At 54.1% G+C, this 15,013-nt stretch overlaps 1 protein-coding gene across 1 annotated transcript in view; it reads left to right on the top strand.

The window, feature by feature from the left end:
• Positions 1-15,013, top strand: part of USHBP1 (USH1 protein network component harmonin binding protein 1) — a 291,429-nt gene that overhangs the window by 43,172 nt on the left and 233,244 nt on the right. The gene's annotated exons all lie outside the window — the stretch shown is intronic.

Raw genomic sequence — 15,013 nt, 5'->3', positions numbered from 1 at the left:
TCCAAATTCTCACTGCGTTGCCTGAAAAGGATTGGGCCATCGATCTTTCCTTCTTGAAAGTGGGAGGTTCAAGCAGTAAATTTTCTGCATTCCGTGATGGTCTGGAGCCACCAGAGAGTTTCAGTTTATCCGCCAGGTAGCGAGGGGAGGATGAGTGCAAGGCTTTGTGGGTGATACAGGCAGTCTTGTAGATAGATCTTGCCTCTATGGGAAGCCAACGGAGGGTGGATAAAATGGGTGTGATGTGGTCGCTTCATCTGAAAGAAACACGTTAGTTAGATTCCTCACCTTAGAATATCCCCAGGCGTCAGACTGGATCCGGAAGATTTTTCGTCAGCAATACCCCTTGCGCGTCGCTAGGCGTCGTCTGCGGCTCCGCGTCCGTCGTCGGCGTCGTGCGCCGGGATGACGTCGTCGGAGTACTTAGACGCCGCCCTCGCGCGCTGACGTCAGTTCTTCTTTTTTCCGCGCCAGTAAGCGCAGATCCGGGAGAGCTACCCCTTTTAGTCTTTTTTGACTAAATCTTTTTTGATCATTTTTGATCCTTGTCTGTCGACATCTGGTGCCGGTAGGATGCCTGGGTTCAAGGCTTGTGAAGATTGTCATCGACTGATGTCGGTGACCGATCACCACCGCCGGTGCCTCTACTGCTTAGGCCTCGACCACGATGCGGAGTCGTGCAACGACTGTCAGGCCCTGACTTCGAAGGCTAGGCGGGAGCGGTCCCGCAAGCTTCTCGAGCTCCGCCACTCGGCTCCGCGTCGTGCGCGATCCCGGTCCAGGAGGAGGTCCAAGGATCGCTCGCGGAGCCCTAGCCGACGCCACCATCGATCGTCGGGCTCCAAGTCGTCGGGTAAGTCCAAACACTCTAAGAAGTCCAAGCGGCGACATCGCTCTTCGGACTCCCCTCGCCGGTCGCGCGACTCGGCCGAGGGTCCAAGTGGTTCCACCCCCGCGGCTCCGGCGGAGCCGCAGGCGCCGCGTCCGCCCCCATACCTTCCGGTCCCTGGGGCTGTTGCGGCACCGGCGGAGATCAGTGCCTTCCTCTCGGCCATGAGGAGCCTGGCCCCGCCGTCGACGCCCGCTGGCGCGCCTTCGGGCCCCGCGGACTCGACTGGGCGACCTCGCGTGCCGGCGGCTCCGGCCCCGGCGCCGTCGACGACTCCGGTCTCGACGCCGCAGGTCCCCGCGGGGCCCTTGCCTGGGCCCCAGTCGACGCCGGTTGACCTTGTCACTCCTCCACCGGCGCCGACGCCTGAACCACCGACGCCGTCACCGGCGCCACCGACGCCGACGCCTGTGACGCCGACGCCCCGGTTTAGCCCTCATCCGGACCCGACGCCGACACGGCGTCCGCCGACGCCGCATCCGACGCCGCTTGAGACCTACCATCTCTACAGTCCGGTTCCGATCATTCCTCCTGTTTATCAGGAATCGGAAGAAGGGGGCGACTGGGAGGGGTTCGAGGACCCTCTGGCTGTTCAGTCACAGCTTTCTCAGGACTGGGCAGATGAACTGGGGGAGGCCAGCGGGCTGGACACCTCGCCAGACGCTGGATTCACTTCTCCTCCGACCGTGGCTTCGGAGGAGGGTGCAGCATTTTCCGTGGTGCTGCGCAAGGCGGCTGAGGCCCTTGGGCTCGAGTTGCCTGCCGTGGCTGTGAGGACCAACATCCTCACTGAGGTGCTTCAAACCTCAGCAAGCTCCACTGAGCCTCTGCTGCCGTTCAACGAGGCCCTCACTGACGTTCTGCAGGGCACCTGGTCCAAGCCCTCCACAGTTCCTCCTGTGGATAGGAACGTTGCCAGGCGCCACCGCCCGGCTCCGGGCGACCCCAGTTTCCTGTCACAACACCCCACCCCCGAGAGTCTGGTTATCCAGGCCTCTACTTCCCAATCCTCCTTCCCGACCGCTCCGCCGGACCGGGATTCCAAGAGACTCGAGCAGTTTGGCAAGAAACTGTTCTCGTCCCTTAGTTTGGGCCTGCGGTCCTTAAATACCGCCTGTCTCTTGGACCGTTATTCCCATTCCCTGTGGGATACGGTGGAGGACGTGCTGCCCCTGTGTCCGGAGGAGGTCCGGCCGCGTCTTACCCAGGCTTTGGCCGATGGGAGGGATGCAGCACGGCACGCCATACGATGTGGGCTTGACACCACGGACTCGCTAGGTCGGGCGATTTCCACCACGGTGGCGCTCCGCCGCCACGCCTGGAGGCGGTCCACGTCATTTTCCGGGGATGTCCAGAACACCCTCATGGACATGCCCTTTGATGGCACTCGCCTGTTTGGTGAGAAGGCGGACAGTGCGCTGAACCGCTTTAAGGACTCCCGGGCTACGGCCAAGTCCTTGGGCCTCTCGGCTCCGCGGGCGCACACCTCCGCTTTTCGCCCCTTTCGTGGCCAAGGAAGGGGCGCCTCCTCACGTCCGCAAAGCCACCAGCCGCAGAACCAACCTGCGCGCGGTCGCGGACGTGGCTTCCGCCGTGGCGGAAATGGAGGCCGACGTGGTCAGCCCACATCCACCCCGGCAGCATCCGCCTCAAAGCCTTCCTAGTCCGAGCTTTCAGGCCCATACCACGCCAGTGGGCGGCAGAGTTCGCCATCACCTGCTCCACTGGCGGTCCATAACATCGGACAGGTGGGTGCTGCAAATCGTCCGAAGGGGCTACTCCCTCCCCTTCGAGACGACCCCTCCAGCCATGCCACCGCAGCACCACCGTATCTCGGGGGATCATTTGGATCTTCTCCGCGAGGAAGTTTCGGCTCTCTTGGCCAAGGGGGCCGTCGAGCGCGTTCCGAGTCCAGAAGTAGGTCGTGGTTGTTATTCCCACTACTTTCTGGTTCCCAAGAAGGGCAAGGGGGGCCTGCGCCCTATCTTGGACCTCCGGAACGTCAATGCCTTCCTCCGAAAGGAAAGGTTCAAGATGCTAACGTTGGCTCAGGTTTTAGCTGCCCTAGACCCTGGAGACTGGATGGTAGCGTTGGACTTGCAGGACGCATATTTCCATATCCCCGTCCTGCCGGCCCACCGGCGTTACCTGCGGTTCACGGTGGGCCAAGAGCACTTTCAGTTTACCGTGCTCCCCTTCGGCCTCACCAGTGCCCCTCGGGTGTTCACGAAAGTGATGGCGGTGGTCGCAGCTCATCTGCGCAGATCAGGGGTCCCAGTCTTCCCCTATCTCGACGACTGGTTGTTGAAGGCGGGCTCGCCCCAGGCAGTCGTCTCCCACCTCCAGACTACGGCGGATCTCCTGCATTTGCTGGGGTTTTCCATCAACGTGCCGAAGTCACACTTGAGTCCCTCTCAGAAGCTCCTCTTCATCTTTTCTGGTAGCCATCACCTCGGCTAGACGGGTGAGTGAGCTCCAGGCTTTATCTTCAAAGCCTCCTTTTCTATCTGTTCATCCAGACAAGGTTGTCCTTCGGCCTCGTCCCTCCTTTCTTCCTAAAGTGGTGACCCCATTTCACCTTGGGCAGTCTGTCACCTTGCCCACCTTCTTTCCGCCTCCGCATCCTTCCAAAGAGGAAGAGAGGCTCCACCGTCTGGACCCAAAACGTGCGCTCTCCTTTTATCTGGACCGCACCAAACAGTTCCGGGTGGACGACCAGCTTTTTGTTGGGTACGTGGGCGCTAAGAAGGGGAAAGCTGTGCACAAACGAACCATCTCTCGGTGGGTCGTTTTGTGTATAAAAATCTGCTATTCCTTGGCTAAAAAGGACCCTCCTGTTGGGCTGCGCGCCCATTCTACTCGGGCCACAGCGGCTACTACTGCTTTGGGACGGGGTGTCCCTTTGCAGGACATCTGTCAGGCGGCAACGTGGGCTTCGCTACACACGTTTGCCAGGCATTATTGCCTTGACAGCCAAGTCCGGAGGGATGGCTTCTTTGGCCGTTCTGTCCTCCAGGACTTTCTGGTGTGATCTTGGTTCGCAGACCCACCACCGGGGATGGTATTGCTTGGGTATCTATTCTAAGGTGAGGAATCTAACTAACGTGTTTCTTTCAGATGAACAAGTTACTAACCTTCGGTAACGATGTATCTGTAAGAAACATTAGTTAGTTAGATTCCTCACCGACCCACCCATCCTCCCCGTTCTGCGAACTGACATCTAGGGTTAAGGTTGTCCTTTCAGGCCCCTAGATTTTATTTTTGGCACCAGTGTCGGTCTTTGCATGGCTCTGCGTTCCTGGCGCGGAAGGCTATGTACAAGAACTGACGTCAGCGCGCGAGGGCGGCGTCTAAGTACTCCGACGACGTCATCCCGGCGCACGACGCCGACGACGGACGCGGAGCCGCAGACGACGCCTAGCGACGCGCAAGGGGTATTGCTGACGAAAAATCTTCCGGATCCAGTCTGACGCCTGGGGATATTCTAAGGTGAGGAATCTAACTAACTAATGTTTCTTACAGATACATCGTTACCGAAGGTTAGTAACTTGTTCTACAGGAGGCAGTTGGAGCCGTTTCCGGTTTAAACAGGGGACAAGTTAATTTTACATTTCACATCTGTTAATAATTACTTTTATTCTGGAAATTAATCTCAAAGTACCAAAAGCTATTCAGATGTACATCTGTACGTTTATTTGTTCAGATTTTCCATTGTGGAATTTACAATCGGATGCGTACATTGAAACAAACATGCATATTGTTTGTGCCAATGTAAAAATAAAGCATGGGCCATTCTCAGAGGGCACAATTTCCCAGAATTCTTGTGGTCTCTACCCAAGAAAGAGGCTTCATTATCCTAGTTGTGCTGCATGTCAGTAAGGTCTATCTCTGCTAGCGCCATTGTCCTGCCAGTACTAACCACACTCGCTCGCTGCTTTCTTCCACTTGTTTCGTTCATGCTGAGGCAACTGTATTTCTTCCTTCAAGACACAATTCAATCTTTCAATATCCACATTACTTTTGGGGTAAAAAACCAATGCACAAGTATCTTAAATTCCACTTTGTGCAAAATATTCTCTCATTTATGTTGTTACTATGTGATTTCCGTTATCAGTTTTAAGGTTTATTGGTAAACGCTCTATCTCAAATATCTCCTAATAAAAAATGGTTACCTAATGAGTAATGGTATGGCGGACAAATTTTACTTCAGGCCCTTGAGGAAAATTGAACTACAATTAAGCATACATACAGAGCTGGAGAACCTCTTCGATAAAATGTTCCAGATATATCTAATGTAACCTTTCTCCAAGCCCTATGTAACCTTTCTCCAAGCCCTAACCATATTCGCGGTGGAATACACTGTTGCTTTTTGTAATTTTTGCTCCAGGCACAGGAAGCACATCCACACGTTCTTTCTCTTCAACACTTCTGTCAACTCTGGCCCTCCAATAATTGGCCCTGATCCTGCGCTTTGTAACACTCATTCCGGGATGACCCCCATTGGCCAAATCTAATATCTTCCCTCATAAACCGGTGGATACTAACAAATCCCATTGGTAGATAATACTATCACGTCATGACAATTTTTCCATTATACTGCCACTTCGTCAGGCATGTCTATTTATCTGGGTAACGGTCACCAATACTCTCTGACTTCCAAAATCTTGTCTGCTCTGAAAGCTACATTCAACACTTCAATAGAAATTCTATCTCCAGTCACCTCGACTATGCTAGTACTCGTCACATCATTGTCATTCATATCCAGTTGTTCCTCGCCTCATAAAAGCAACCGGCACAGATAATTTGCTAACACATTTCTAGAACCTGGGACATATTGCAGTCTAAAGTTGCTTTCCTGCATTTTGAATTGCCGCCCCTCAATGCTTAGTGTAGCTTTACCACCTTTAAAAGCTAACAAATCAATGAGAATACTGGCAAAAAGAAGTCATGCTCACCAATCAGCTGTTTTTTTTCTATTGTGGAGAGTCTGTGTTTTGTCCCTGGTAACTGTCTTGATGCACAGGCAACGATCTCCAACTTCCCTTTGTGCTCCTGAAACAGCACTGCACCAATGCCTACAATACTGCTATCAGTCATGGTGACTGATTTTTCATAAGTGTCAGCGGGCTTTAGAATAGGAACACACTAGCTTAACTTAATTCACTGTTACACTTTTATCATTTGTTATTCCTCAAGAGCTTCCTTATGTTGAGTATTTTGCCTTCAGTGTACATGGAGTAATCAGCCTTACCTAGAAACGACCATAAGTAGTCCTTGTTCTCAGGATTGGCAACATCAACCCTAATCTTAACTAAACTCATTGTTGGTGCCACACATTCCACACTGGTGGTATACCCCCTGGTATGCCATGCTTTTCACGTCTATTTTGCATTTCAGTTTCATAATCTTCAGCCCCCTACAGTCTAATGTGGTCAAAACCTCATTCAGCATGCTGACATGGCCCTCCCTAGCATTACCAAAAAAAGGTATATAGTATTGTAAATGCATTACATTTCTTGTATTTCTAAACAACTGGAGCATAATTCTTGGGAAACCAGCTGACACTAGAGCAGAAGCGATATGCTAATAGTGATACACTCCTAGCAGTGTGATAAAAGATGTCCGTGCTCTCGAGCCTTCATGCGACGCCACCTGGTGGTACACCAAATACAAATCTAGAGTGCTGAACACTAGCACACTTCAATATATCCCCTATATTTGGCAGCAAGTGGCGGCTGATCCATACATACTTATTAAGCTCGCCCAAGTCAACACAAAGTAGCAATTTGCCATCACTTTTCAGGCTAAAACGACAAGTGATAACTACTCTGACAATTCTGTTACTTCTATATCCTGATGTTTAATTCAATTTTCAAATCTGGCCTTATCGACAAAGGCATACTTATTATCACCATCCCACTTGTCTAAAGCCCAGGTATGGCGGAAACGGAGATAGTCCATCCTCTCAACTTGTGGTTAACCCTCAACACTGACTGGAGAACAGACCTGGGCGTCAACCCATTAGGGGAAAGAGGGGCAAAAGGGAAATGAAGGGAATTATTCTTCCTGCCGTGAAGTGGCTCATCAACTGTAGACACTTATTAATTGTTCTCCCCCAGGATATATCCAAACGTCAGGGAAGGTATTCCAGAAACGTGCCCTTCAATTAATGATCAAAGAGATAAAGGGGGCGAAGAACATGTGTTCTATTCGCACAAGGTAAACTCAATCTGATTCACTTCCAACATAGATAGCAGTGCATAAGGCTTTCCCTTTTAGTGTGATTCATAACAATCCAAACAGCACACCAAAGTTCCCAGGAAACACAAAGCACCATTGGTTCCTATTACTCCATAGGAGTTGATCCAACCATGGTGCCTATGAACTGCATGAAAGCGTGGACAAGCAGGCTGCATACCGTTATCCTGAAGTGCAAACCGGGTTGTTCATGTGTAAATAAAAGCAAAGTCTTGTAACCATCGAATTTAGACCACGGGAATAATGACGGTGAGGCTCAGTGAGGTAAAACTGCCTATGGGTCAATGCACTGACCAGTGGGGATACTGAGCGACAATGAGCCACAAGGAATACGAGAGCAGTCTTGCGCTCGCGGGCGTATGTAGGAGGTGAAGGGCAGGACCAAACAGCTGAGAACAGCACTCTTTCGGCTGTTCGTGAAGAACGGGTCTCAGCGGTGCGAACAGTTCAAGCAATTGAAGAGGAGAATCTCCGTCGGGCCGCTCTGATAAACGGACCCCACGGTAAAGACAGGGAAGTGATGTGAAACAGTCGGAACCAGAATCCATTTCAACATCTGGAAATACAAGGAAAAGAAATCAAGCCTCTACACAACGAAGGACGCTAATGAAATAGTTTGCGCCTCCTTGACCTGAAAACGCGTCACAAATCATATGACTGTCGCACCGCCACTTTCACAACACGATCAGCGAGTCGAGGACTGAACGTCAAGTGTACGAGGGCAAAAAGAGTACATGTTAAAAACAATAAAATGTGAGCCCTAAGATTATAGATACCACTAGCCCAGCACACAAACAGGAACACCAACAAGCAATGCTTAAGTCATACCCGCACATTCAGCTCTCTAGTGAGCAAATGAGGGACACCAGGGAGAAACATGTGGAACAATCAGCACAGCACGTGATAGTACCCCCTCCCGTAGACTGCACAACCGGATGATGTTTAGAGGGATTACAGTCATGAAACAAACGAAAAAGAAAGGGAGAATGCACATGATGGGCAGGCTCCCAAGTACGCTTCTTTGGGGATACCCCTTACAATCTACCAGATAGAACAGCTTACCCTGGCATCTCCTAGAATCAAGGATACAATGGACCTCGTACTTCTTGATCATCAGCCACAAAATACCATAGTATTCAAGGCTCTGTATGGGACTGGACCTAAACCAATGCAGAACAAATTTGCTTGGTATGCTCCTGCTTGGAGCCTCCGCTCTTCCTCTGCCAAGTTGGTGAAGGTACCAAGATTTAAAAAAACAAATTCAGGAGGTAGGGCCTTCAGGACCGCAGCTGCACAACTCTGGAATAATCTTTCACCCGAGATGAGACAGCTGGAAGATCTTCTTTAGTTTAGGAAGAGGCTGAAGACATGGCTCTATCCTAGAGCATGACTTCACTCAATCGGTTAGACCCCCCCACGTACCATGAGCTCAGTTGGGTACACGTATGATAGCGGCAGGATGCCCGTAGGGTGATAGTGCACTTTACAAGTAACAATAACAAGCGGGGTTGGAGTGGTGTGTGTAGTTGAGGCAAAAGGCTTGAGCAAAGAGGTTTGGAATACAGGATGCATATTGTAATCGCATGGCAATTCCAATCTAATGGCCACAGGGCGTATTATCTGGAAGACCTTAAAGTGACCTACGTATCTGAAAGAAACACGTTAGTTAGATTCCTCACCTTAGAATATTCCCAGGCGTCAGACTGGATCCGGAAGATTTTTCGTCAGCAATACCCCTTGCGCGTCGCTAGGCGTCGTCTGCGGCTCCGCGTCCGTCGTCGGCGTCGTGCGCCGGATTGACGTCGTCGGAGTACTTAGACGCCGCCGTCGCGCGCTGACGTCAGTTCTTCTTTTTTCCGCGCCAGTAAGCGCAGATCCGGGAGAGCTACCCCTTTAGTCACTTTTTGACTAACTTTTTTCGATCCTTTTTGATCTTGTCTCGACTCCGGTGCCGGTAGGATGCCTGGTTTTAAAGCCTGTGCTGACTGCAACCGCTTGATGTCGGTTACGGACCATCACCGCCGGTGCCTTTACTGCTTGGGCCTCGACCACGACGCGGAGTCGTGTTCGGACTGCAAGGCCCTGACCTCGAAGGCTAGACGGGAACGGTCCCGTAAGCTTCTCGAGCTTCGCCACTCGGCTCCGCGCCCCTCTCGATCCCGGTCCAGGAGGACGTCCAAGGATCGGTCGCGGAGCCGCAGCCGACGTCATCATCGATCGTCTGGCTCCAAGTCTTCGGGTAAGTCGAAGCACTCCAAGAAGTCCAAGAGGCGACACCGCTCTTCGGACTCCCCTCGCCGGTCGCGCGACTCGGCCGAGGGTCAGGGTGGTTCCACCCCCGCGGCTCCAGCGGAGCCGCAGGCGCCGCGCAAGTCCCCATACCCGCCGGTCCCTGGGACTGACGCGACGCCGGCGGAAGTCAGTGCCTTCCTCTCGGCCATGAGGAACCTGGCTCCGCCGTCGACGCCCGCTGGCGCGCCTTCGGGCCCCGCGGACCCGACTGGGCAACCTTGCCTGCCGGCGGCCCCGGCGCCGTCGACGGCTCCGGCCTCGACGCCGCAAGTGCCCGAGGGACCCGTTCCCGAGTCCCTGCCGACGCCGGTCGACCTCGTCACGCCTCCTCCGCCGGCGTCGACACCGGTACCACCTCTGACGCCGGCTCCGCTCGGCGTCGAGCCCCAGTTCAGCCCCGCTCCGGGCCCGGCGCCGTTACGGCGTCGATGGACGCCGCGTTCGGCGCCGCTGGAGACACATTATGTCTATCGCCCGGCTCCGATCCTTCCTCCTGCATACCAGGAATCGGATGATGGGGGCGAATGGGAGGGATCCGAGGATCCTACGGCCGCTCAGGCTCAGCTGTCACAGGACTGGGCAGATGAACTGGGGGAGGCCAGTGGTCTGGATACCTCTCCAGACACTGGATTCATCTCTCCTCCGACTGTGGCTTCGGAGGAGGGTGCTGCTTTCTCTGTGGGGCTGCGCAAGGCGGCCGCAGCCCTTGGGCTCGAGCTACCTGCCGTGGCTGTGAGGACTAACGTCCTCACTGAGGTGCTTCAGTCTGCAGCAAGCTCCACTGAGCCTCTGCTGCAATTCAATGAGGCCCTCATTGACGTTCTGCAGGGCACCTGGTCCAAGCCCTCCACAGTTCCTCCTGTGGACAGGAACGTCGCCAGGCGCCACCGCCCTGCTCCGGGCGACCCCAGTTTTCTGTCCCAACACCCTACCCCCGAGAGCCTGGTTATCCAGGCCTCTACCTCCCAATCCTCCTTCCCGACCGCTCCGCCGGACCGGGATTCCAAGAGACTGGAACAGTTTGGCAAAAAGCTGTTCTCCTCCCTTAGTTTGGGCCTGCGGTCTTTGAACACCGCCTGTCTCTTGGACCGTTATTCCCACTCTCTGTGGGATACGGTGGAGGACGTGCTGCCCCTGTGTCCGGAGGAGGTCCAGACACGACTTACCCAGGCTCTGGCCGATGGGAGGGATGCAGCGCGACATGCTATCCGATGTGGGCTTGACACTACGGACTCGCTGGGTAGGGCGATTTCTACCACAGTGGCGCTTAGACGTCACGCCTGGCTGCGGTCCACGTCCTTTTTGGGCGATGTCCAGAGCACTCTCATGGACATGCCCTTTGATGGCACTCGCCTTTTTGTCGAGAAAGCGGACAGTGCGCTGAATCGCTTGAAGGACTCCCGGGCTACGGCCAAGTCCTTGGGCCTCTCGGCCCCGCGGTCGCAAACTTCCACCTTTCGTGGCCAAGGAAGGGGTGCCTCCTCACGTACGCCTAGCCACCAGCCGCAGAACCAACCTGCCCGCGGTCGCGGACGTGGTTTCCGCCGAGGCGGTTCTGGAGGATGACGCGGTCAGCCCACATCCACCCCGGCAGCATCCGCCTCAAAGCCTTCCTAGTCCGAGCTTTCAGGCCCATTCCACGCCAGTGGGCGGCATAGTTCGCCATCACCTGCTCCACTGGCGGTCCATCACATCGGACAGGTGGGTGCTGCAAATCGTCCGAAGGGGCTACTCCCTCTCCTTCGAGACGACCCCTCCAGCCATGCCACCGCAGCACCACCGTATCTCGGGGGATCATTTGAATCTTCTCCACGAGGAAGTTTCGGCCCTCTTGGCCAAGGGGGCCGTCGAGCGCGTTCCGAGCCCAGATGTAGGTCGTGGTTGTTATTCCCACTACTTTCTGGTTCCCAAGAAGGGCAAAGGGGGCCTACGCCCTATCTTGGACCTCCGGAACGTCAATGCCTTCCTCCGGAAGGAAAGGTTCAAGATGTTAACTTTGGCTCAGGTTCTAGCTGCCCTAGACCCTGGAGACTGGATGGTAGCGTTGGACTTGCAGGACGCATATTTCCACATCCCCGTCCCACCGGCGTTACCTGCGGTTCACGGTGGGTCAAGAGCACTTTCAGTTTACCGTGCTCCCCTTCGGCCTCACCAGTGCCCCTCGGGTGTTCACGAAAGTGATGGCGGTGGTCGCAGCTCATCTGCGCAGATCAGAGGTTCCAGTCTTCCCCTATCTCGACGACTGGTTGTTGAAGGCGGACTCGCCCCAGGCAGTCGTTTCCCACCTCCAGACTACGGCGGATCTCCTGCATTTGCTGGGATTTTCCATCAACGTGCCGAAGTCACACCTGAGTCCCTCTCAGAAGCTCCTCTTCATCGGGGCGGTTCTCGATTCGGCGCAGTTCCGGGTCTATCCACCGGAACGGCGGGTCCGGGATATTCAGGCCATGATTCCCATCTTTCGGCCTCTATCCTGGATTTCGGTCAGGCTAGTGTTGCGGCTTCTGGGGCTGATGGCCTCCTGCATCCTACTAGTGCATCACGCCAGGCGGCGCATGCGGGCTCTGCAGTGGGACCTGAAGTTTCAGTGGGCCCAGCATCACGGCAACCTGTCCGACCATGTCTTGATCTCGGAGGGCACTGCACAGCAGTTGCAGTGGTGGCTCACGGACCGCGATTGGGTCAAGGGCAAGAGCCTCTCCCTTCCCCAACCGGAGCATGTCGTAGTGACGGATGCGTCCCTCCTGGGATGGGGTGGCCATATGGGAGAGGCGGAGATCAGAGGCCTCTGGTCTCCGGCGGAGTCTCGTCTCCACATCGACCTGTTGGAGTTGAGAGTGATCCGACTTGCACTGAAAGCCTTCCTTCCCTCTGTCAGGGGAAGTGTCGTGCAGGTGTTCACGGACAACACCACCGCCATGTGGTATTGCAACAAACAGGGCGGGGTGGGGTCGTGGACCCTTTGTCAGGAGGCTCTGCGCCTCTGGACATGGCTGGAACACCAGGGCGTCACCCTGGTGGTTCAACATCTGGCGGGCTCTCTGAACGCCAGAGCAGACGAACTCAGCCGCCGGTGCATGATGGATCACGAATGGCGTCTGAACTCCGAAGTGGCGCAAGGTCTCTTTCAGCAGTGGGGAGAGCCTTGGTTAGATCTATTCGCCACCGAAGAGAACGCACAATGTCAGCAGTTCTGCGCGTTGGAATTTCCAAGGCGGCACTCGCTCGGCGACGCTTTTCGTCACAAGTGGAGTTGCGGTCTGTTGTACGCCTTTCCGCCTATACCACCTCTGCCCAGAGTGCTGAAGAAGATCAGGCACGACCGGGCCCAAGTCATCTTGGGGGCTCCGGATTGGGCACGAAGGTACTGGTATCCCGAGCTACTCAGTATGTTGACCGATCCTCCGATACGTCTGCCCCTTCGGGAGGATCTTCTGTCGCAGCAGCAGGGGTCGGTCCTCCACCCGAACCTGTCCAGCCTCCACCTCCATGCGTGGAGATTGAGCGGCGGCAGTTGATGCCATTTGACTTGCCTCCTGAAGTCTGTGATATCATTCTGGCAGCCAGGCGTCCCTCCACAAAGACGGTATACGCCTGCCGGTGGAACAAATTTGTGGCATGGTGCACAGCAAAGGCTGTGGATCCCCTTTCCGCCCCTCTTTCTGAGGTTCTGCTCTTTCTTCTTTCTTTGGCCCGGCAGGGCTCTGCCCTGGGCACCTTGAAAGGTTATCTTGCTGCCATCTCTGCCTTCTTGCGGCTTCCTGATCAGCCTTCTCTTTTCAAGTCCCCTGTAGTTACACGCTTTCTAAAAGGCATTACTCACACGTTCCCTCCTGTCCCTTTTGTAATGCCTCAGTGGGACTTGAATCTTGTTCTCACATTTCAAATGTGCGCTCCCTTTGAGCCTCTTCATAATTGTCCTCTTCGTCTGCTGACGCTTAAGACTGCTTTTCTGGTAGCCATCACCTCGGCTAGGCGGGTGAGTGAGCTCCAGGCTTTATCCTCAAAGCCTCCTTTTCTCTCTGTTCATCCGGACAAGGTTGTCCTTCGGCCTCGTCCCTCCTTTCTTCCGAAAGTGGTGACCCCCTTTCATCTTGGGCAGTCTGTCACCTTGCCCACCTTCTTTCCGCCTCCGCATCCTTCCAAAGAGGAAGAGAGGCTCCACCGTCTGGACCCAAATGTGCGCTCTCCTTTTATCTGGACCGCACAAAGCAGTTCCGGGTGGACGACCAACCTTTCGTTGGATACGTGGGTGCTAAGAAGGGGAAAGCTGTGCACAAACGGACCATCTCTCGGTGGGTCGTTTTGTGCATCAAAATTTTTTATTCCTTGGCAAAAAAAGGACCCTCCTGTTGGGCTGCGCGCCCATTCTACTCGGGCCACGGCGGCTACTACTGCTTTGGGACGGGGTGTCCCTTTGCAGGACATCTGTCAGGCGGCAACGTGGGCTTCGCTACACACGTTTGCCAGGCATTATTGCCTTGACAGCCAAGTCCGGAGGGATGGCTTCTTTGGCCGTTCTGTCCTCCAGGACTTTCTGGTGTGATCTTGGTTCGCAGACCCACCACCGGGGATGGTATTGCTTGGGTATCTATTCTAAGGTGAGGAATCTAACTAACGTGTTTCTTTCAGATGAACAAGTTACTTACCTTCGGTAACGATGTATCTGTAAGAAACATTAGTTAGTTAGATTCCTCCCCGACCCACCCATCCTCCCCGTTCTGCGAACTGACGTCTAGGGTTAAGGTTATCCTTTTCAGGCCCCTAGATTTTATTTTTGGCACCAGTGTCGGTCTTTGCATGGCTCTGCGTTCCTGGCGTGGAAAGCTATGTACAAGAACTGACGTCAGCGCGCGAGGGCGGCGTCTAAGTACTCAGATGACGTCATTCCGGCGCACGACGCCGACGACGGACGCGGAGCCGCAGACGACGCCTAGCGACGCGCAAGGGGTATTGCTGACGAAAAATCTTCCGGATCCAGTCTGACGCCTGGGGATATTCTAAGGTGAGGAATCTAACTAACTAATGTTTCTTACAGATACATCGTTACCGAAGGTAAGTAACTTGTTCATCTGGGCTGGAGTTTCTTGAACCGCCCCCCAAACGTAGATTCTTAAAAGTCAACAAAACCAGGTCACCCAGGACATATAAAGGCCTATCTGCCTGTTTCCTCATGCTTTGTTTTGTAGACTGCAGGTGTATGTGTGCAGCTCTCCAGATTTCTTTTAAGGTGGCACAAAGTGTGTCAACTGCTGCCACTCTATATGTAGGCTGGTAGGGCATGTATTTCAGGTGGAAGCCCATAGAAGAATAAAAAGGAGACATGCCCTATTGTTCCACGGACTGGTTAGTATGCTCTGTTTTCCCATCAGACTGTGGGTGATGTTCTGCCCCCACTCACCAATAATACAAAACACTACAGGAACGAAGATTATCCCATACCTCTATCCATGTATCTAACACTCCAGCCCATTCATATTAAGGCAAGAGTAGAAAAATACACCGGAAGAAGGTAGGGAAAATAAGGGGGAAAAGGACACAAGGCGGTGGACTACCAGTCCTAGGCTCCTCTGT

Source organism: Triturus cristatus, chromosome 12 (assembly GCF_964204655.1).
Source record: "Triturus cristatus chromosome 12, aTriCri1.1, whole genome shotgun sequence".
Lineage (NCBI taxonomy): Eukaryota > Metazoa > Chordata > Amphibia > Caudata > Salamandridae > Triturus > Triturus cristatus.
This window is presented reverse-complemented; position numbering and strand designations above follow the sequence as displayed.